Consider the following 21,568-nt stretch of genomic DNA (forward strand, 5'->3'; position numbering starts at 1 on the left):
CTCGCTCGCGGATTCAACTATAACGCCCTGTAACAGAAGACACTAAGTAAACGTTGATGTACTTTTTATGAATTAGTGCTTCGAATGCAAGGAGAGAGGCAAAGACAGTGTTAGGCAAAATGTGATCGTGCCTATGCCGCCTCTACACAGCGCATAGCTGCAAATCTCATTCAGGGCAATGTAGGAGGAGAGATCTGAGTCAGCAGGGAGAAGTAACGAAAAAAATATAAACGCGAACCGTGAGGCGGAAGCAAGCAACGCTTGGCTGCATGGTGTGCCCGCCTGTCCTCTGCGCAGGGCAGTCGACATCATTGGAGAGTGTTTCACGCCATGGAGCTCCCTTCTCAGGTTGCAGATCACACAGAAAGCATTTTCCTCGCTCTAAATGTGGATGAGGCCACATTTGCACAACAAGCGGCCCGTAAATTTTTTTCCAGAACACGACTGCACCTTTACATCTCCTTCTGGCTTATCGGTTACAAAGTCCTCCGTTGAGAATGCCTACCAAACCATGGCAGAATTGCTGGGCTCCATTAAACGCCTCAAAACTATCACTTCTCCCAGGTACGACGGCATGCCTAACTCTTTATTCCGTAACTTGGAAGGGACTGCTTTGCAAACACTACATGATAATTTCAACCAAGTGTGGCATTCTGGCATCATGCCTGAAGAGTGGAAGCAATCTATTGTGGCGTCGCCCAAATACCCAAGACAGGTGAGCCTCTAGTATCTCTATCGGCCCTTTGTCCTATTTCTATCACGCCTATCATCTGTCTAATAACGCTAATAACGCGCATTATCATATTGCCACGTATCATTGTAGCGTCCGTTCGTTCGCACAAGGCCGCACAGAAGGTGTGTTATCATTTTTGTTCGTGACGCGACAAGCGACCGGACTAATCTCGATTGTTCACAGCCATGAAAAGCTGCATCTACTTGTTTCTAGATTACTCTAGATGATCTCGACCTGTTATCTCGAAGTTTCCTTGCCGGCTTTAAATTGAACGATGCCGCGAGCAGCGGGCATTCGTAGTTCGACAACTGACGAGCACGCTTGTTGCTTACGCCGTCACCGAGTGATTCAGTTCTTTTGCGGGCGCAAGTCAGCCCAAATAAAGAGCTTCGTTTGCAAGTATTTCTGGTGTCTTCCTGACCGCTGGAATGCCGTCACTACAACGTGACAATATTGAATAGTTTTCTAACGTTTACTGCAAGCACGGCTACAGATGTCTGCCAATAGCAACCGATTACAATCTTATGTGAGGCTATGCGCGCCATAACTATTTTCTCCGCTTAATACCCATACATATGCTTGAGAAGATCGCCCATCTTAATACTCTGAGTGAACTCATCGACCAGCGGGTGGCAAACAGAGGTCGCAAGCAGTATCTACAATTTCATCGCTCAAAGACGCTCCCTCCGTGGTCGTACTGTCAGCTCACAGACAATCGCCCCACTGTTTCCCCGTCGGTATCAGCCGCGTATCTGCCTGAAGGCTGCATATTGTACACCGATGCATTACGTACTGCAGAGGGGGGGGGGGGGGAGGGAGGGGGGTTCCTGCTGCGTATAGTCCCTCCCATCCGCATCTCAACTCTCGCGCGACATACACCGCGATCACGTGCATCCCCTGCATTGGAGCTTCAAGTCATTTACAATGTCATTGCTTCCCTTCCGCTCGTTCTCACATTCAATGCAGTTCACTTTGTTGCGAAAGCAACACTACGCTAGTCGCTGAGCGATTTCGCGGAGACGAGGAAAGGCCATACTGCGCATGCGCTAGGAGCAGTGACGTCACAAGGCGCACAGCTATCGCGCCTCCGCCGTCGCTGCGCGGGTGACTCAGAGGTACCGCCGCCGCGCTCGCCAGTTGGGCATGCGCATTAGCGGCACATAAGCTAGCCTGCAGAGGCCGACACCGCTGCCGCGCGCTTTCGATCGCCTCTCTCTCTCTCCTCTTCGATGCGCTGTAGCAGCGCACAGCTAGCGTGCCGGGGCCGCCGGCACGCTAGGTGTGCGTAGTGACGTCCCTTGCTCCTCGCACATGCTCAGTATGGTCGTGCAAGAGCACGCGAAATGGCGAGACTGTGGGCAATGTAGCTCACGCAACAATATATATCTACGCGCAGTTGTTGCTTCCGCAATCCTCCAGGTTTAACCAGAGCTAAACCACAGCTTATTTTTTACACCGACTCCATCGCCTCCCATAAACAGATCAAGGCTGTTCAACGCACATTCCAGATTACACAAGCAGTTCATCTGCTCTGTGCAAAGTATCCATGACCTGTGCGCATACGCTGAATTCACGGCCATGCACATAACATTCAAGCGGATTCTATGACAGAGCTTGACACATCAGACGATCCGCCACCTTCCCTTCTTTCACCAGATCCGTTCCTGTCTCATGTCTACGATTCACAAGCTCTGGGCCAGCGAACACGCAGTCTAATTCCTCCGTGTTCGCACGCTCTCCCCCGTAGTCTTACTCGGCAGGAGGAGCTATAACTGTACGGGTTTCGGGCAGGAGCGGCTCTGACCCCATCTGCCCGTCATCAGTGGCGTGATAAAGATCTGCGAGCAACTGACAGGTGCCCTCCGCTGCTCTCGACATTTGCGATTTGCGGCACCTGTTGCGGACTTCACCAACGAGGGCCCCTAATAGAAAACAGCTCCTAAGGGAGGTGGCCCTGCGGTGGAACCGCGGCGCTGACTATGTGAACTGGACTATGAGCAATCAGTTCACCAGCAGCCTATGCGACTGCCGCCGCGGTTGCTCACCGGTTATGGTGCTCGGCTGCTGACCCGAAAGACGCGGGTTCGATGCCGGCCGCGGCGGCTGTAGTTTATTTGGAGGAGAAATTCTAGAGGCCCGTGTACTGTGCGATGTCAGTGCACGTTAAAGAACCCCAGGTGGTCGAAATTTCCGGACCCCTTCACTACGGCGTCTCTCATAGCCTCAGTCGCTTTGGGACGTTAAACCCCATAAACCAAACCAAAGCCTATGCGACTACCTCGCCAATACTGGTCTCTACCCCCTCTTTTAACTTTGTATATCCTACATTCCACTCCCCCTTTCTTAAATTATGCCTCATGACAGACTTCTTGAATAATCAAAAAAAGAACCACACCAACCGCTCCAGGACAGCAGGCAGGACAAGAAGCGTGCGCGCCTTTTTACGAACTGCGTAATTCAAGGCACCGGCCGGCGTTGTCAGCGGAGACAACTTGAAATGCATAGTAGATGTGCAAAAAAAAAAACTGTCTAACCTTGCCGTCGTCAGAAACCGCATGAGTTTCGCGTCGAAGACGAAGAAAGAGGGAAAAACACAGATTCTGGGCGCTAAGACAGACCTCGCACGCTCACAAGCGCAGCCACGTAGACGACCGTCTCCTGGCTTCGTTACGGTACGCCTGCCTTGTGTGCCCGTCTGCTCCGTCGCCGGTCACCCGCGCGTGCGCGCTAGCGCTCGTGGCGCCACTAAAAAGACGGGTTACCAACTAATTTGTGACGCGGTTCCTGGGGTCAGATTTCGCCTAGTGTCCGCCCTCTATGAGTCCCTTTCTCTATGCCTGCGGTGTCTAGGCGGTGAACGTGGCCTTTATTCAGCAAGAGCGAATCACGTTGTCAGTCGCGTGACACAACTGGCAAGAGCTAGCGGTCGGCTCGGTAGCGGAATGAGTGGTAATAGCTGCTACAAGTCACGTGGTATGACGTCACATCCGCACCTGCGGCGAGCCTCTAGTTAGAAGTCAAATCCAAGCGTCATTTGACATTCACCAGTGCTTGATACAAGTGGAGCTTTTAAGGCGGAAGCCTTTAATGCCTCATGGCTGTAAGCCGGAGTTGTCGGCAGAAATGTCACGTTTTCCAATTGGCCGAAATAATCGTGACGTCACAGTGCGCAAATTTCAAGCGGGGCCAATTGTACTTGCGCTTGTAACCATGCAACCATTTAAAGAAATTGTATAGTGATACTCGAAGTAAAATAAATAAATAAATAAAACCTAGTAGGAAATTTGGCGAGTTCGGGAATCGAACCAGTGTCGAATGGAACCGAGATGCTCCAACCTATCGACGAGTCGGTGGTACAGATCGGACGCCTCCTTAAGCGAGTTTCCAACAAGCATCGTGGTATACAAGAGTCCAAACCTTTGCGCCTCGTTCAAGCCTTAATCTGCTCCCGCATCATCTACTCTGCACCCTACATACGTCTCACTCGTGCCGACAACGAACGGTTAGAGTGTCACTCCGAAAAGCGTACAAGACAGCCTTGGATCTTCCCATGTCCACAGCTACCCATAAGTCCATGGCTCTCGGAATCTCCAATGCCGTGAGCGAACTTATCGAAGCAACCCTCACTGCCCAATACGAGCGGCTCTCACTCACACACGCCGGCCGAGCGATACTGCAGCAAGTTGGGATCTCCCCGCGGAGAGCGGCCCCAAGTTATGCTGAACTTATCCCGAAATATCGCCTAAATCTCCGCATCCCGCTCATTCCCAAACGGATGCACCCGGAACACCATGCCGAGAGACGGGCCGACCATGCACGTCATTTCGAGGAACGCTTCAGCGGACGTCCGGACGTCACGTATACGGACGCCTCTGACCATCCCTCGAAGCCAGCGACGGTGGTGGTAGCTCTCGCCCCTCACCTCAGCTGGTACACAGCCTGCGGCATTCGCAATGCAGAAACAGTCACCGCAGCAGAGGAGGTTGCCAATGCGCTAGCGCTAGCCGACCCTCATACCAAAATCGTCGTCAGTGATTCTCAACAGGCTATCCGCAACTACGATGCTGGCCGTATCTCTTACCAGGCGTTACAAATTCTACTTTCTACTGCACCCTCTTCCACCTCTAGCTGACTCCTCATGGACACCGACATGCACGAAAACAGACGACAAGCGCGGGCTCGGGCTCTTGAGAGACAGCACGGCTCCCGACCCGGTGTATATTATGTAGACGTAGCAGGGCCATCGCCCACGGGGTTTTACACGTCCTCTGTCGTTCACCAGGAAATGCACGTGATGGACTCTCCTTTCGAGCCCCGAATTCATTGCGAGTTGAGGAAGTAGCGATAGCGCTTGCTGCCGCCCGCGGCATTTCGAGAGTCATCATCACGGACTCCCGAAAAGCATGTTATCATTCCTTGACAGGAGAGATCTCCCCCTTAGCTGCTTGTATTCTAAGACGGTCTGCTACTGATCCAACACCGAAAAGAATCATTTGGGCTCCTGTCCACCAGGGCTTACGAGGTAATGAGGCCGCTGATGCGCTTGCTCGAGCGCTTGCTTACTGGGCTCCTCCTCCCAGCTCTTCTGGCTAGGAAACTAACCAGCCACTCATGCGATTCAGGGAAATAATAACGCATTATAGCGACAACCACCGCCTTTTCCCGGCCCTTACAAAGGGGCTGAGTGAGACGAAGGAGCGAACTTTAAGGCGCCTGCAGACAGGCACTCTACGTCCTTTAATCATAAAACATTACGATCCTAACACGGATGGGCGACGCCCACACTGTGGGGAGACCTGTGATATCTTCCACATGGTGTGGGAATGTACTCAAAATCCCCCCCTCCCCCCTTCCCCTACCCCTTCCAGAGAGGCATGGGAGACTGCCCTCCTCAGCTGCTCCTCGCTTGAGTCCCAAAAGGCTCTGATGAAACGGGCGAGAGACGGGGCCTCGTCACGCGGTGTCCCGGGCTAGGGACGCCGACCATGAAGCGTGGCCACTCTGTGGCTCCCAAACTCTATTGCACCAAATGAAGTTTTCACCACCACCCACGAGTCCCTCAGCGGAAACGCCCAGGCGCACGCTCTCGCCCGAGATCTGAGTTGCCGAGCCGAGTGTATGATCAGCCTCCCTGCTTCCTCTGACACTAATATCTCACGAGCTTCTCTACTCACCACTCACACGGACATACTCCAGCACTACCGGCTCGAAAGATGTTTCTATCCTTCGGCACACCGTGATCTAACAAGACGCGAAGCCGTCCAATGGCGTAAACTACAAACCGGCAGTTTTGCAAACACCCGCTTGTACAGCAGTATCTTTCCGCAACAGATAGACCCCATGAGCAAACACTGCTCAACTCCGGCCACTCTCATACACATGGCGTGGACTTGTACACACCACAATACAAACAACTCAAACGCCCCAGAGACGTGGGAGTCTCTCCTGCGCACTTCCGAGCCAGTAGACCAACGCCGGTTTACCAGCGCGCGGTGGAGGCCGCGACATTCCAAGGGATCCCCGCCAACCAACTATAAGCCAGCGCAACCGGTCCTTGGACTGGTTTCCTGTTTTCGGGCGTAATAAAAGAGTTCACCACCACCACACCGAGGTATGCGAGACAGATACATTTCCTCTCCTCAAAAACCAATTTACCGACGCGCAAGGCGTACAGCCGAACGGGCGATGGCGTTCTGTGGACTCCCTGGCAGCGTTGCAAGACGCTGTCGCGTTGCACTCTTAGAGGCGAAGCTTAACATCTTGACCACACATCAGTGACACTAGCAGCAACACCGCGCTTTAGGCGTTCGCCTCAACGCACTGTAGGTTAACAATGCGCCCTCCTGAATTTTTCCGCTTCGAAATGGTTGGGTTTTCAAGCAGTTCAACCAATTAGATGTGCGAAAGCGTGATTAGCCTGGGTGGCACATGTGTTTATCGCCTACACGTCTGGCAACAAAATTAGACTCATGTTAAGCTCTGATTGAGGTTAAACTTATATGATCTATCCTCGCCGCAGATGGAAGTTGATCAACACGACGGTGTGCAATGCACGGCGAGAGTGAGTGCTTTAATTTAAAGACGGCATAATCTGCTGCGGCGATAGCATAGTGCTCTCATGCAGTGTCCAGCGAAGCTGATCCGTTCGCGTCGCCTACCGTTCGAAACACAGACCCGGCTTTGTTACTTTATTTCTGCACCCTCAAGGTCACGGACGCCTAAGGTTCTTCGTTGTACTTGACCCCGTAAGTAATGAGTTCGCATTAAAACTTCTTTCGAACAATATTTCAGGCTTATCGATGTTAAACCGCCAGCCATTTTTTTTATTTCGAATTACCCTTAAAAAAAGGAACATCAGACATTTTCTGTGGGCTAAACTGTGATTATATTGTTACGTGACGGCAAGCGATGAAGAAAGGGCTGCATGACCGATGGAGATGATATGATTTAATGTCTGCGAGCCTAGCACGAGCGCTCCTGCCCATGCCACTGCCCGCTTCGTCGTCTTCTAGTCCGTCACATGACTCGGGGCCACGAAGCGATCGTCCCGATCGCGCGAACTAGAAGAATGCCACAGACGATGACAAGCAGGACGTGACGATGGGCGTGGCAGAACATATGAACAGAGAAGAGAAGATGAATGCTTGCTGTCACGATGAAAGAGATGATGAGCGGGTGAAGCCAGGTCCACGAAGACTGAGGAGCCACCGGTTTCTGGAAGTCAACGTAGAGGCCCGTGGACACACCCAACGGCAGGGGTTGGGGTACTCGTTTCTCGTGCGAGTGTCAGTGGTCAATGGGTTCTCTGGTCAGTGGCGGCGGTCTCGGTTCAGTGGGGTCGTAGGTCGTTGGGTCTTCTAGGTTCTCATGAAGGTTCTCATGTGGGCGGTGAGTGGGGTCACAGGGGAGTTGCGGCGGTTGCTGTGTCGTCGTGTCTTCTGGTCGGGGCTTGGGGCGGGGTGGTGAAGAGTGGCGGCGTCGGGGCATACCTGGCAGGCTGGGGAAGCGCCGGAAGGTGCGAAGACGTGAGCTCTCCACAGAAGACCTCGGTGTACAGCAGGCTCCTAAGCTCCGGGACCGGGATGAAGAAGGTACCCAGCACCTTACACCAAATGTTACGTGAAGTTACGTAACATTTATGTAACTATGTTACGTATGTACGAATGTTACGTGACTGTTGTGAAGCATCGTATCAACACCGGTGACGCCGCGCTCCTCTGCACCGCCGGCCTTATAGGGTGTCGTGTTCCGAACGCCAAGTGATACAACAGGAAGTCGAAAAGATGCTCGCTAAGGACATCATCGAACCGTCGTCCAGTCCTTGGGCCTCTCCGGTCGTCCTTGTTAAAAAGAAAGACGGCAGTTGGCGTTTCTGTGTCGACTATCGCCACCTGAACTGCATCACAAGAAGAGACGTGTACCCACTACCTAGGATCGATGTCGCTCTCGACTGCCTCCACTGATCTCAATACTTTTCTTCCATTGACCTTCGTTCCGGTTATTGGCAAGTCACCGTTGACGAGAAGGACCGCGAAAAAACAGCTTTTGTCACACCTGACGGTTTATACCAGTTCAAAGTCATGCCGTTCGGACTTTGTAATGCACCAGCTACTTTCGAACGGATGATGGACTCACTACTTCGCGGATTTAAGTTGACTACCTGTATGTGCTACCTTGACGATGTTGTTGGCTTCTCGCCCACAATTTCCTCGCACCTTGACCGTCTGAGGAGTATCCTGACTGTCGTTCGTACGGCTGGGCTACAGCTCAACTCGTCCAAATGCCACTTCGGCCACCGGCAACTCACCATTCTTGGACATCTCGTCGATGCCTCCGGTGTACGTCCTGACCCAGCTAAAATTGCAGCGGTGCAACACTTCCCTCGTCCACATTCCCAGAAAGACGTGCGCAGTTTTCATGGGCTGTGTTCCTACTTTCGCCGTTTTATTCAGGAATTTGCTCTTATCGCTCGTCCCCGCACTGACCTCCCGAAGACCGACATAGACTTTACCTGGGGCACTGATCAACAACACGCGTTTTCCACGCTTATCCACCTGCTGACATCATCCCCAGTTGTGGCACATTTTGATCCCGCGGCCTCTACTGAACTCCGCACGGACGCCTGTGGCTACAAGATCGGAGCCGTGCTGGCTCAACGCTCCCGGGGCCCACACCGCGTGGTTGCGTATGCTAGCCGCCTGCTGTCACCTGCCGAGCGAAATTACTCCATTACCGAACGTGAGTGCCTCGCCCTGGTTTGGGCTGTTGCTAAATTCCGGTCATACTTGTTCTGGAGTGCTTTTTTTGTTGTCACGGACCACCATGCCCTTTGCTGGCTGTCCTCGCTGAAAGACCCTTCCGGGCGTCTTGGCCACTGGGCGCTACGCCTTCAGGAGTAATCGTACACTGTCGTGTACAAGTCCGGACGTCTCCATCAAGACGCTAATTGCCTGTCTCGGTACCCTGTCGAGCCACCTGCTCTCAGTGACACTGACGATAATCCTTCCCTGTTTGGCATTTCTGATCTATACAACATCGCCGAGGAGCAGCGCAAGGACCCTTATTTGCAAACCATCATCGAGGGCCTCAGCTCTGGAAGCTCGAAGCGGTCCCTGCAGCTCTTCGTTACCGAAAATGACATCCTCTATCGCCGCAACTTCAGTCCTGACGGGCCCTCCCTCCTTCTAGTCATTCCACAGCAGCTTCGGTCTTCTATAATTGCAGAACTCCATGACCTGCCTGCCGCTGGCCACCCTGGTGTTGCACGAACTTACGACCGGATACGGCGCCGTTTCTTTTGGCCTGGATTATACCGTACAGTGCGGTATTACGTCACCACTTGCGACCTCTGTCAGCGCAGGAAGAAGCCTTCGGCACCACCTCCTGGTCTTCTGCATCCTATAGATGTGCCTGTGGAACCGTTCCACCGTGCAGGGCTCGACCTCCTTGGACCATTCACGACCTCGGCATCCGGAAATAGGTGGGTGGCAGTAGCCACAGACTATGCCACTCGGTATGCATGCAATAACCCGTGCATTGCCTACGAGCTGCGCGACCGATGTGGCAGACTTTCTTTTGCACAATCTCATTCTGCAACATGGTGCCTCTCGTCAGCTACTCACAGATCGCGGACGCTATTTCCTGTCCAGAGTTGTTGACGACATCCTGCGTTCATGTTCCACCAAGCATAAGATTGCCGTAGCATACCACCCGCAGACCAACGGGCTAACCGAGCGTTTGAGCCGAACATTGACAGACATGTTGTCTATGTACGTCTCCCCCGACCACAAAGACTGGGATCTCGCCTGCCTCTACGTCACGTTCGCTTACAACACCTCGCGGCATAACACAACTGGTTACTGTCCTTTCTATCTCTTATACGGCAGACACGCCGTCCTGCCTTTGGATACACTCGTCCCATCTGCTGACCGTCCAGTCACCGCCTATGCCCGTGACGCCATTGCTCAAACTGCAGACGCTCGCCAAATCGCCCGTACTCGGCTACAAGCGTCCCAGCAAGCACAGAAGTCTCTGTATGATAATCACCATCGCCATGTCACGTACCAACCGGGGTCGCTCGTTCTTCTGTGGGCCCCTTCCCGCCGCGTCGGTCTTTCTGAGAAACTTTTGTCCCCCTACGATGGTCCTTATCGTGTTGTGCGTCAGGTCACCGACGTCACGTATGAAGTTGCTCCTCATACACCTGCATCCTCATCATGTAGACCATCCACCGATATTGTTCACGTTACGCACCTCAAGCCCTACCACGCAGCTTCTCTATCATCGGCCTAGCGCCGGGACGGCGCTTGTGCCGCCGGGGGTCATGTTACGACGAAGGGGAAGTAGAAGACGAAGTGAACTCCCGCGCGAAAAGGACGAACGAAGAAGAAGAGGTTGATGGTGCTTCCTGTTCGCGTTGGTGCTCCCTGCTAGGAACTATTCACGTACGGCTTGTAAATAAATGTAAATAGTATTTCCCGTAACAATATGAATACTTCAGATGATGGTAAATTGTTTTGAAGCACTCAATCTCAGATCATAGCGTTATGTTCATGAGGCACGTATTTTTAGTGAACCGTAATGTGAGTCAGGTCAGTTAGAGAGATGTGGGAAAGGAATTTGTCCTGCAGTGGGCATAGTGAGCCTGACGATGATGATGAATGGCGGCCGTCAGCAACGCCAATTGGTTTTGATCGAGTCAGAATCGGTCTTACGTTCATTCAGTATGCGGTTTTCAAGTACGTAATGGTGCCCTTTTTATAGTCCACATTGCGCGGTATCTTTGCAAAGCGGTCAAGGCGAGAAGAACAGCAATATGGTCGTCGTCAATTCAAGTTTTAGTACGGCGGTGTCCGCCGTAGGTACTCGCCGCTCGGTTCAACCTGCCAACAATATGAAGTTGTGCGGCCCGCAGTTGCGAACTCAAGAAAAGAATTCGCTGTGGCTTAGCTTGGTTAAGCCCGGTAATTGCGAAAGCAATATCCGTACCTACGCCATGGTTATACAATCCAATCCAATCCAAACCAATTCAATTTAATCCACTCCATTCCCATCCAATCCAATCCAATCCAATCTAATCTAATCTAATCTAATCTAATCTAATCTAATCTAATCTAATCTAATCCAATCCAATCCAATCCAATCCAATCCAATCCAATCTAATCTAATCTAATCTAATCTAATCTAATCCAATCCAATCCAGTCCAGTCCAGTCCAATCCAATCCAATCTAATCTAATGCAATCAAGGTCAAATGAAGGTCAATGGTGGTCACCGGCGCGGCACGGCAAAGGCGTGAAAGTGCAAGTAGTATTGCTTTCGCAAGAATAATAGAATTCACATTCGACGTTTACATGCCTGGTTTTTGGCAGTCAAACAGATTACCTCTCAGCAGACGAAAAAAACGCCGTTTCTCTTGGTGCAGGCACGTCGGAACGGGACCAGCAATATGTTCATGGCATCACGGCTCGGCCGGCAAGAGACTGACACACGCTGACTCCCAGGGTTCAGGACGCCAGCGTCGTGCTTCCCCGCGTGAAAGCAGCATCGGCGGCACTCGATCGTTGGGCCAGACGAAGGGGTGCCCCAGTTCCCAAGACTTCCGATCCCGACCGCTAAATATTCAGCGACCCGAAGCTCCTTCGGATCTGCCGCCTGGTCTCGGCGTCCAATTAGCGCAAGACGGGCGTTCAGTGACTTCGGCGCCTCTCGGGGTTCTCGAAACGCACGACGGAGCCAAAATACGCGTCACAGACATGGCCACGTGCGTAGCGTTCCTGCTGTACGCGGCTGTGCTCCTAGTGTTCTGGGTCGTCTACTCGGCGGCGGAAGTCAACACTCCCCTGAAGAAAGTTGCTGCAAGGCACATGATGACGGCGACAGATGGGACAGCCGCTCCTGTCGTTTCCACTGTGGTGGATGACGTCCCGAGGATTACGGTAGCTGGAGAGGACTACATTCGTGGTAGCACGAGATTCGACGATGGCATTTCGCTTCGCGAAGAGGAAGCTCAAAACAATGAGGCTGGTGAAATGTTTATGCCTCTGAACCAGGTTGCACCGATCGTCGTTGGTGGCGACACTGGCGAAAATGTGACTACGACCGCTGAAGGCACACTGACTGAAGGGGAAATTTAATTGTAATGTACGCATACGTAACCACAGCAACTGGTAGTCGTCGGTATTCTGGCGTAAGAAAGAAGCGTTGAAAGGTGCGTAAGAAAGCGAAGTGTTCAATTCGGAATTGGGTTGCTATAGGGCAAAAGTAGTTTTTCGTTTGCAACCCTCTAATACACATAGTCAACGGCAACTGACTTTCGCGGTAACTCTATGCGGCGGCTTTGGAAAGGCCTCATGCGTTTCATTGCGTAATATACATAAGATACCAATTTTTTCCCGTCAAATTTGGTCCCGTAATGCGTGTGGTGCTTTGGCATGGTCTTAAAAGTTACGACTGCAAAACACCAAAACAAAGCTCTAGGACAGCCCATAGAGGTGTCACTACTGTACACCCATATCGACAGCAGCTAACAGCGCATGCCCATCGGCTTTTGGCTGCAGTGGTCGGCGCTATATGCGTGCACTTTACTGACGATTTGCATCTCCACGCCAGCGCTAAACTTTTATATGCATTTATCGCAAAAAAAATGCGTAAAAATGGTGACACTTCGTAGTCATTCAAGGTACATTTAGCTCATGTACTAAAACGTGACATTTTCCAACTTATGGCAATCGATGGGATCTCACGGCTCATGGAAGCCTTGAGTACGAGACGAACTGTATTTCTTATAAGGGTATTCTGGGTTTCCATAATCTTATGGACGTGCCCTTTGAGTATAAAATTAAGGTTTTAAGCATAGAGGGCTGTGATGCGAAAAAAAGATGCCAGCAGAAGCTCAAGAGCGGGCTCAAAGTGACAACCTATTGACACAGCATTTTTTCTTTCCAGCGAAAAGAAATATTATTTCCCCGAAATAGTAAATTCAGGCCTTAAGAGAGATACTTTGTTAGTTAATTTGTTAGCGCAAAATAATAGTGTGTAACTTGCCGATACGGAGCCGATACGATACTGCCGATACGGAGCGAAACAGGACGATGTGAAACAACAGCGCTTCCAACTGATGGGGCGAGCCCAATGTCGCCGCTGCACCTCAAATGCTGAGGAGCAACGACGCCTGGAACTTTGCAGCCGACAAAGGGGCGCCCGCGAGACCGTCTAGTAACCGGAGGCGAACCTAAAAATGATGTGTGAAATTAGGCGTCGGCGTGTGCCAGCACAACCGTCTGCTTCCGAGGCTGATGGCTTTTTCCAAACACTTCATACGAGATGCACTAAGGGTGAGTAGCGTCGTGAGTACTTTGACGAATACTGAAGCACTTCAAACATAACTAGCGTAGTGGTTTCTGTAACATTCTTAATGCAAGAATTTCTGCTAAAATTTTTGTGCTCCAATGTTCAAACTGTCCAAGTTTTGTCTAAGCACACTGAATTAGCAAATAAAATTCAGAAATTAGACATGAAACTTATTAATTCGTAATTATAAAAAGTGCGCCTGATGGGGCTTATATTCTATATTTGCATAATTTTGTACCTCATAGTTCATGGACCAGAAAAATTTTGCTGCAACTCACAAAATACCGCCATTTTTCCGTAGGGAGGGAGATAGTTCCAAGCAGAATATATTGATCTAAATATGCAAGTTAAAAATTGAAAGTATGCTTAGCGCAAAGTCAATAGAACACGTGTTTTAAAGGATGCACTTTGACAATTTGCGCATTGGTTAAAGATAAAAAAAAAAATCTTGAACCCGCCCCCACCTCGTCTCAGACGGGACGCTCCACGAATAGGGACGAAATTCTATCAGTTGGTTTGAATCCAGTACCATAGAATACCATTCCACTGGATTCCATTCATTCCATATTTGTTGTTGTTGTCCACCTCGTAGAATGGCGCATAACGACACGGGGGGATTGGACAAGAAGAGGGTTGCATAGAGTATTTGTGATGAATTTTTTTTTTCTGTCCATCCAGGGACGCTCTGTGCAGCGCCATAACTTTTCCTTCCTCTCTTTCCTCCTCGACTCTTTCGTGTTAAGGTATGGACACACTGGCGGCAGAACGCGCGCGGCACGCCGCTTGCCTCGAAACCTGCCGCGGCGGCGGTTTGATCTGCCGCGCAGCGAATGGGTCGAGGAGCCATTTTCGGCGGCTTGCCGCGTTCCGCGGAGCGGGGAGACCAATGAGGGGCGCCCGGCTTTGTCACGTGGGGAGCGTCTGTGTCGCCACATCTTGGCTCCTAGTAAAGTGACATGGCTGCGGCGGTGGCGGTGTCGCGCGCGCTCCTTCATCACAATCGCGGACCTCGACCGGTTTGTCACGAAGGGAGCTTTGCGCGGCGGCGACTCTTTGCCGCAGAGTGTGGCCGTCCCTTTCGCGGCGTGCCACGCGTTTTGCCGCTGGTGTGTTTGTACCTTCACGCCGCCGCCGCCGCCGCAAAACGGCAACGCTGAAGAAAAGGGTTGGTTTTGGTTTTGTGGGGTTTAACGTCCCAAAGCGACTGAGGCTATGAGAGACGCCGTATTGAAGGGCTCCGGAAATTTCGACCACCTGGGGTTCTTTAACGTGCACTGACATCGCACAGCACACGGGCCTCTAGAATTTCTGCTCCAAAGAAATTCTAGCCGCCGCGGCCGGGACCGAACCAGCGTCTTTCGGGTCAGCAGCCGAGCACCATAGCCACTGAGCCACCGCGGCGGCCGAAGGGAAAGGTGCGCTTATCCCCTACCGCTGTAAAACACTGCGCAACGAAGAGAAAGATGCGGCATTAAAATAGCAAGAACCTCAACAACGATTTTACCGCTACGCAAGGCTGCAGATGCGGGGGCCGTTCACACATGTTCGATTGGCTGCAGATTAGCCGTCTATGCCCACCCGGAACAAGCACCTCTCTGCCGTCCATGGACACATCCACCTCGACTGATCGTAGAACATTCGTGCGGCATATGGAAATCATAACTCAATATCGCGGGAAACGATATTTAACTTCTCAATTAATTGTTGCCTCCTTACGTTTTTGCGAAATCCGTTGTTTTTATTTGACTGCAGAAAATTGGGGGAAAAAAAGGTTCAGGAAAAAGAATTTCATTGCACTTCATACTAAACGAAAATCGGGACACAAAATTTTCTACCTAATTAAGGCATCCTTGAAGAAAGCAATCATGCACCTTTCGACGGTACTTTCAGGTAGCTCACGCAGAAAGGCATAAGTAATAATGCTCTTTTACAAACTTTATAGCAAACCATAGTAATGAAAAAAGAAGACGTAAAATAGAAGCCAGATACTCGACACATTCTATGAGTATTCCAGGCCAAAATAATGCGATCTGCGGTGGACGTTTACGTTGTTGAAATGGAATTAACATAACGCACATGACAAAGTGCGATTAATGCAAGCAGACTTGTAGGTTTTACTGCGGTTCACTGAGGCCGACGAAAAGAAGAAGAACTGTTTTACTGCGGCTTGACCGTAAGCTATCAAGCTACACTTTGCTTATTCCCTTTTCTGTTCATATCCCCCTTGAAGTGCCTTAAAAATTAAGCGCAAAATTTTAACGAGTGTCGCGCGCAGCATAGAGCAAATGTACACGAAACGTTTTACTGCTTAATGTATCTTGTCATTGAAATACCCTCTGCTTGCAAGGCTTTTGTCCCTTGCTGCGCCTATACTGGGAGGGTCTCTATTTCAATACTTCTTTTTATCTTGGCGTTAACACTACCCTAGTTCGTATGAACGTAATACGGCCCCAGATATTGGTCACTGTATTGAAGGCAACTTACGCCGCGCCAGCAGTAGGAATTCAAGAACGAACTGATGTTCTGCGGTTAACTGAGCGTATATCATTCTGAACTCATGTCTGTTTATTTCCCTCTAGCTCCAGCGCATTCGCCGAAATGACAGGGTAAGTCTCTTTTCAAGCGGGCACCTCTGCTTGCAGCCAAGATGGGAGCACTGTGTTAATTCTATGGATAATGACGCGGAAAAACGCAGGGCCTAAAAAAAAATCACTGGGCCAGGCGGACATTCTCTCCACATAGGCGATAAGGCTCTTTTATTTGCACCACTAAGCTGGAGCAGCCATCGGTTGGTACTTGAAGTAGCCCATTCTTTTGTTTGCAACGCGCTGAGGTTCCCTCCATTGCTTTTTTTTAACGAAAGTATTCCTGTGTTTAGACACCTGTTATGTACTACGTAATTATACCATATTATACTATGTAATATGCCACATTTCCTGCCTACACAAGCCAATACCTTTTTTTACCAGAGCGCTGCAAACGCTTCAGCAACTTGCTGTCATTCATAATACTAACGTAATAAGGGAGTAATTACTCATTGGAATCCTCCCGAGCGCAGCGATACGGCTAAAAAGGAAAGCTATACAGCTTTCTCAGAAACTTCGCAGTTAAAGAAAAATTCCTTTGCAGTTAAACTTCGCAGTTAAAGAAAAAGCTTGCCGTTCCGGTTAGCTCAATTGGTAGAGCGACTGCTCCGGTGTAGCGGTGGTCCCGGGTTCGAACCCCGGACCAGGACGAATTTTTCTTTAACTGCGAAGTTTCTGAGAAAGCTGCATAGCTTTCCTTTGTAGCCGTATGGTTGCGCTCGGGTGGATGCCAATGAGTAATTACTCCCTTATTACAAATCTACTCCACTCCCCTAAACATTTGACCACAATACTAACGTGTGCGCCTTCTGCCCAGTACGACGCACTACGCGCCCTACCGCCGCGCCGACGCCACACAAGACATCTACATCGTGGTCGGCTTCTGCATGCTCATGTTCCTCTCTGGAATGGTGGTCGCACTCATGCTCATCGCCGGTGAGTGTCTCCTTAGTGCTATTTGATGATACGCTGTGCGTAACGAAATCGTCGATTCGGTTGGCAGTAAGGGTCATGGATTTCCCTCTTGTAGGCCACGGTGCGGTTTTCGAAGCCACGACCGGCGCATAGAATGTCCCGTGCGCTTTCTTCCATTTTATAAATGCGGCAGCATTGAGGTGGTCGTCTCCCTAAAAATTGCCGGTTTCTCTGTAACGAAATTCTCTGTTCGGTCCAGACAGGTCACGTGACCTTTTGATGTTCTCACAACGTGGGGAACGTATTGTGAGCAAATTGCGAACCGTTTGCAAACTGAATTCACTCGCCATCTGCGCATGGCGGTGCTGCGCGTGAGCCGTACAGGAGAGCGCGAAGGCCAACACGTGTCTGACAAGCCCCACCGGTGGCTTGGTTTGAAACAGCCACTTGCCGGTGCAGCGGCGTATCGATTAACCGCTGCACCACTATATCAGTAGGGGCATGACGATTCTCCGCGATACTTGACCACCAGTCGACCAATCATAGGTCACCGCCAAACATGAAAATCTGTGGACACCCAATATTTTGAAGTTGGCCCACCCCAAAATTTCAAACGGCCCCCAAATTTTGTAACCAGGCTGTCACAAAATTCCGCGCAGATTCGGAAAACCTGTGCAGCAGAAGCGATCTCCTCAGCGTGCGACGTAAACAATTCTGCAATATTAGAGAAAAAGAATCCCGGAGAGCGCGTAACCTTGTGTGTGTAGCAGCCCTTTCCCTTTCGCTCGGCGGCGCAATAGGAAAGGGATCACAACCGCCCTAAGTGATTCCAGAACATTGGAGTTCATGGTACTTTTTGCCGAGGAAGCGGGTGTAGACTTCAGCGTTGTGAGTAACGCCCACTCGTACTGTAGTCTCTCTCCAATGTTACTTTGCATGTGCTGCATTTTTTCGTAGAATCACCTCGTATGTTATTGTACGAGAAATTAGAAATTCGTCTGTATTGCTTCTTTGCTGTGTGAACTTTCTTTTGTTTGTGAACCGTTGGCTCCGATCAATTCTCTGGCTTGCGACCAGCGAAATCTGGACACCAAACAGCCACCCCCCTTGTCACTTGATCGCTGATTTCTGGCAGAGCTTGCCACGCTGTGTCGATGGCATCTCCTTTGAGACCTAGACCGCTACTCCCACATGCTCTAAGGGTGTCTTGCAGTGCACGCGAGAAGTGCGCATACTGATGATACAGGTTCTCCTAAAAAAAATGGATCAGGTGAATTGGTAGGGGTTGGTGAGTGGATTACGGTGGATTAGTGAGGCGGATCAGTGCAATCCCATACAATAATTCAATGCAAGGTACTCGACATTCTAGAAGGCAATGCCTGATGCATACCATACAAGGGCAATGAAATCGGTGCCAGCCATAGCAGTCAAGCGAAATACTGTTGGATTATATTCTTTAAGAATGTGGTTATGATTATATCCAGGCTTTTCGGTGTTAGTACCCGCCACACCAACCTCTACGTCTGAAGGCTGAGGTATGACTGCACTAATAAGAATTGAAAAGGGCGACAGGAATAAAAACAAGATCAAAAAAGCACGAGGATTTTATTCTCACTTAGATATTTACCACAAAGTGGCATCAGTGCACTTTATGCCAGGTGTTACAGATTCCAAAACAACATAATATTGAAAGAGACACTAAGGCTCCACATTAAGTGTTGGATGCCATAGCGTTAATGGGTTAGTGCCTATATATGCGGAACTGGTCATCCTCAATTTTATTCATAAATCCCTGGGAGTCCTCATAATACTGCGGGTGCATTGATGCAGGAGTAAACGATGCACCACTGCTCTGTGGCGGCAGGTGCTGCCACTGGTAGAGGTTGTGCATCCCAGGTTGCTATTCACGTGCAACCTCTCGCGACCAATAATTAATTTAACTTGGATCTGCCACGGTGCGCAGTTTGCTCACAGCTCAAAGGGCAGGTTGTGACGACACCCGAAGGTGACAAGGTCACTTGATCGATCCAGTTATGGACCATAGCGGGTTGCGCGAGGCCGAGCCCACTCCCGTGCTCTGAGATGGCCACAGGACCATTTTCCCCTTACAGCGCCTAAGCCGCATTTTCTGAAGAGCGTTGCGTTAAAATAAAGAACTGTCGCGTTAAAATAATACCGGGACTTTCTCTTGTATCAGACATGGAAATTGCAACAGGTAGCTGCTAGTGTACAATGCCGTGTCGGCTTCTCCAGCGCTTCAAAGGATACTGCATTAACACCTCTTTTTGGGCTAGTTGGTGCATGCCTGAATTATAGAAAATAGCGCCAAACCATGCACACTACAAGAAAGGAACGAGGAGGAGACACAAGCGCTTGTGTCTCGTCCTCCTTCGTTTTTGTGGTGTGCATGGTTTGGCGCTAATTTCTCCAGTTCAAAGGACTATAGAAAATCCTGGCTGGCCAGGAACGAACAAGGAAGGTGACGGAGAAGCCTATTGAACGAATTGCACCAGGTCGGCACAAGACCTTTCCGGATGTGATCGCAAAAGCGATATGAGTACTCTTGCGCGACATCTATTTTATATGAACCGATACTCGCATCAAGTCTGGAATTCTAGCTACCACCCACTGCACTCATTAAGCGGGCGAATCGCGGCGGTATTATAGGACAAGGTGAAAAGCCAAACAATGAAAAAAAAAGTAATAGAATATAAAGAAATCTGATGTGGTGTCTGCAAACGTTGCACTGCTGGCAAGTATACTGATCAAATCACGCTTCATTTCTCTATCGCCATTTAGCGGCTATGAATGCTTCCATTAATTATAAATAATAAATGCTGTGCTGTAGTGTTCCCAAGGCCAAGGAGCACTATAAGATGATTTGTTTTTTCGGGAGGAAGGATTTTTTGGGGGGCACAGGCATATGGAAGCACAGAAATAGGATCTGATCTAAAGGTCCACTTCCTAAAATTGCCATCGCATGCAGCCGCATTATGAAGTAGACATGACAGTTATGAGACCAAGTGACCCATGTCGTCGCTTAAAGAAAAGCGCAATCTTTAAAGGCCTAAACACTACGTGGTTCATCGCATGACCGTCGCAGAGGTCACCGTTAAGTAAACTGCATGGTGTGGTGTTGTTTCAGCAGACACTCTGTCATCTAAGTACACGTGGGAAGATGTGCGTAGCAGTGACTTCAACATTAAATCTGCTAAAATTACGTAACAACATAGCTCGCCTCAGTGCGCCGCAGAAGCGTCACGTTTCCTTGTAAAATGGAAAGAGGATTTGTACCCAGCAGACATATCAGCACCAAAATGCCGCTGAATTGCAAAACGCTGTGTCGACCACAGCGCAGTGAACGCACCACTGCCGCTACAGACTGCACCTTATAAGACAGTGTCATTCACGTTTTAGTTTCTGCGTTCTTGTGTTAGTCACTGGCTTAATTTTTCAAACTGTTTTCCTTACGCGAGTTTCAGAACATACCCACATTTGCAATGGAGTAATCCAAGTGTGTCGTTAGGGACCCTTCAAGCAGCCGAGGGAAGAAATTGCATAATAATTTAAAAATATCAATTGAGTTTGACATTGATTCAGTGAGTGGTAGAACATTGCCTATTGCCGTGATGGAATATATGTCATGGTTGCTCAGTGGCTTCATCGCTTCTGCCCATTGGCTTGCAGAGTACCAGGAGTACTTGCGAAGAACCAACCGCACCGGCGTAACCAAGAGATCCGCAGAGCGCGGTGAGCTCTTGAATGATTATTGGCCTTCGTATGTGTGATGCTGCTACACTTCACGTCTCAGAATGTTAGCGCAGAGTTGCATGCGAGCCCTACGAAGATTTACTGGTTTAGGGCGCTTACCACATTTCCGGACTTATTAGCAGGAATATAGACGATGCTTCATGAGGTGTTTAAGGGAGCATCGGCAGAGTTAGGGCATTTACTCACCTGATCACATGTGACACGCAAGCAAGTACATAGCGTTTCTTTATCCATAAATGCCTGTCAGGGTGCCATTACAATCTTCTGAATAGTTATCATGCCTTTCTTGTACTGTATCCATGTGAGACTTTCGAAGCGCTAGATATATACCAACAAAACGCGCGATGATACATACCTGTTGTGCAAAGTATAGCAGATTGCAGACTTTGAGCAGGAGGAGTGGTAGAGGGTGGGGAAGGCAAGTCTTAGGCGAGCCCTGTTTGATTAATTGATCAATATGCCGTGTTCCGAATTACTTTTACCGTGGTTAGTCATATTGCAGTGATCATAACGGAAATAACCCCGGTTCCTTGCAAACAATCTCTTAGCCTGCTTTAGTGAACTCTCAGCGCTCGTTGTAAAATTTGCATTACCTCTATACGAAGGTTATTGGGAATAAGGTTAAAGGAAAATGTCATGCCCTAAAAGACCGCTTTTTTCCGCAGCTCAACTTGCGTCAGTAGTTTCCGATGCAGTGTTGGTTACTTTCAGCT

The sequence above is a fragment of the Amblyomma mixtum genome, chromosome 10 (assembly GCF_055824585.1).
Source record: "Amblyomma mixtum isolate Tamu chromosome 10, ASM5582458v1, whole genome shotgun sequence".
NCBI lineage: Eukaryota > Metazoa > Arthropoda > Arachnida > Ixodida > Ixodidae > Amblyomma > Amblyomma mixtum.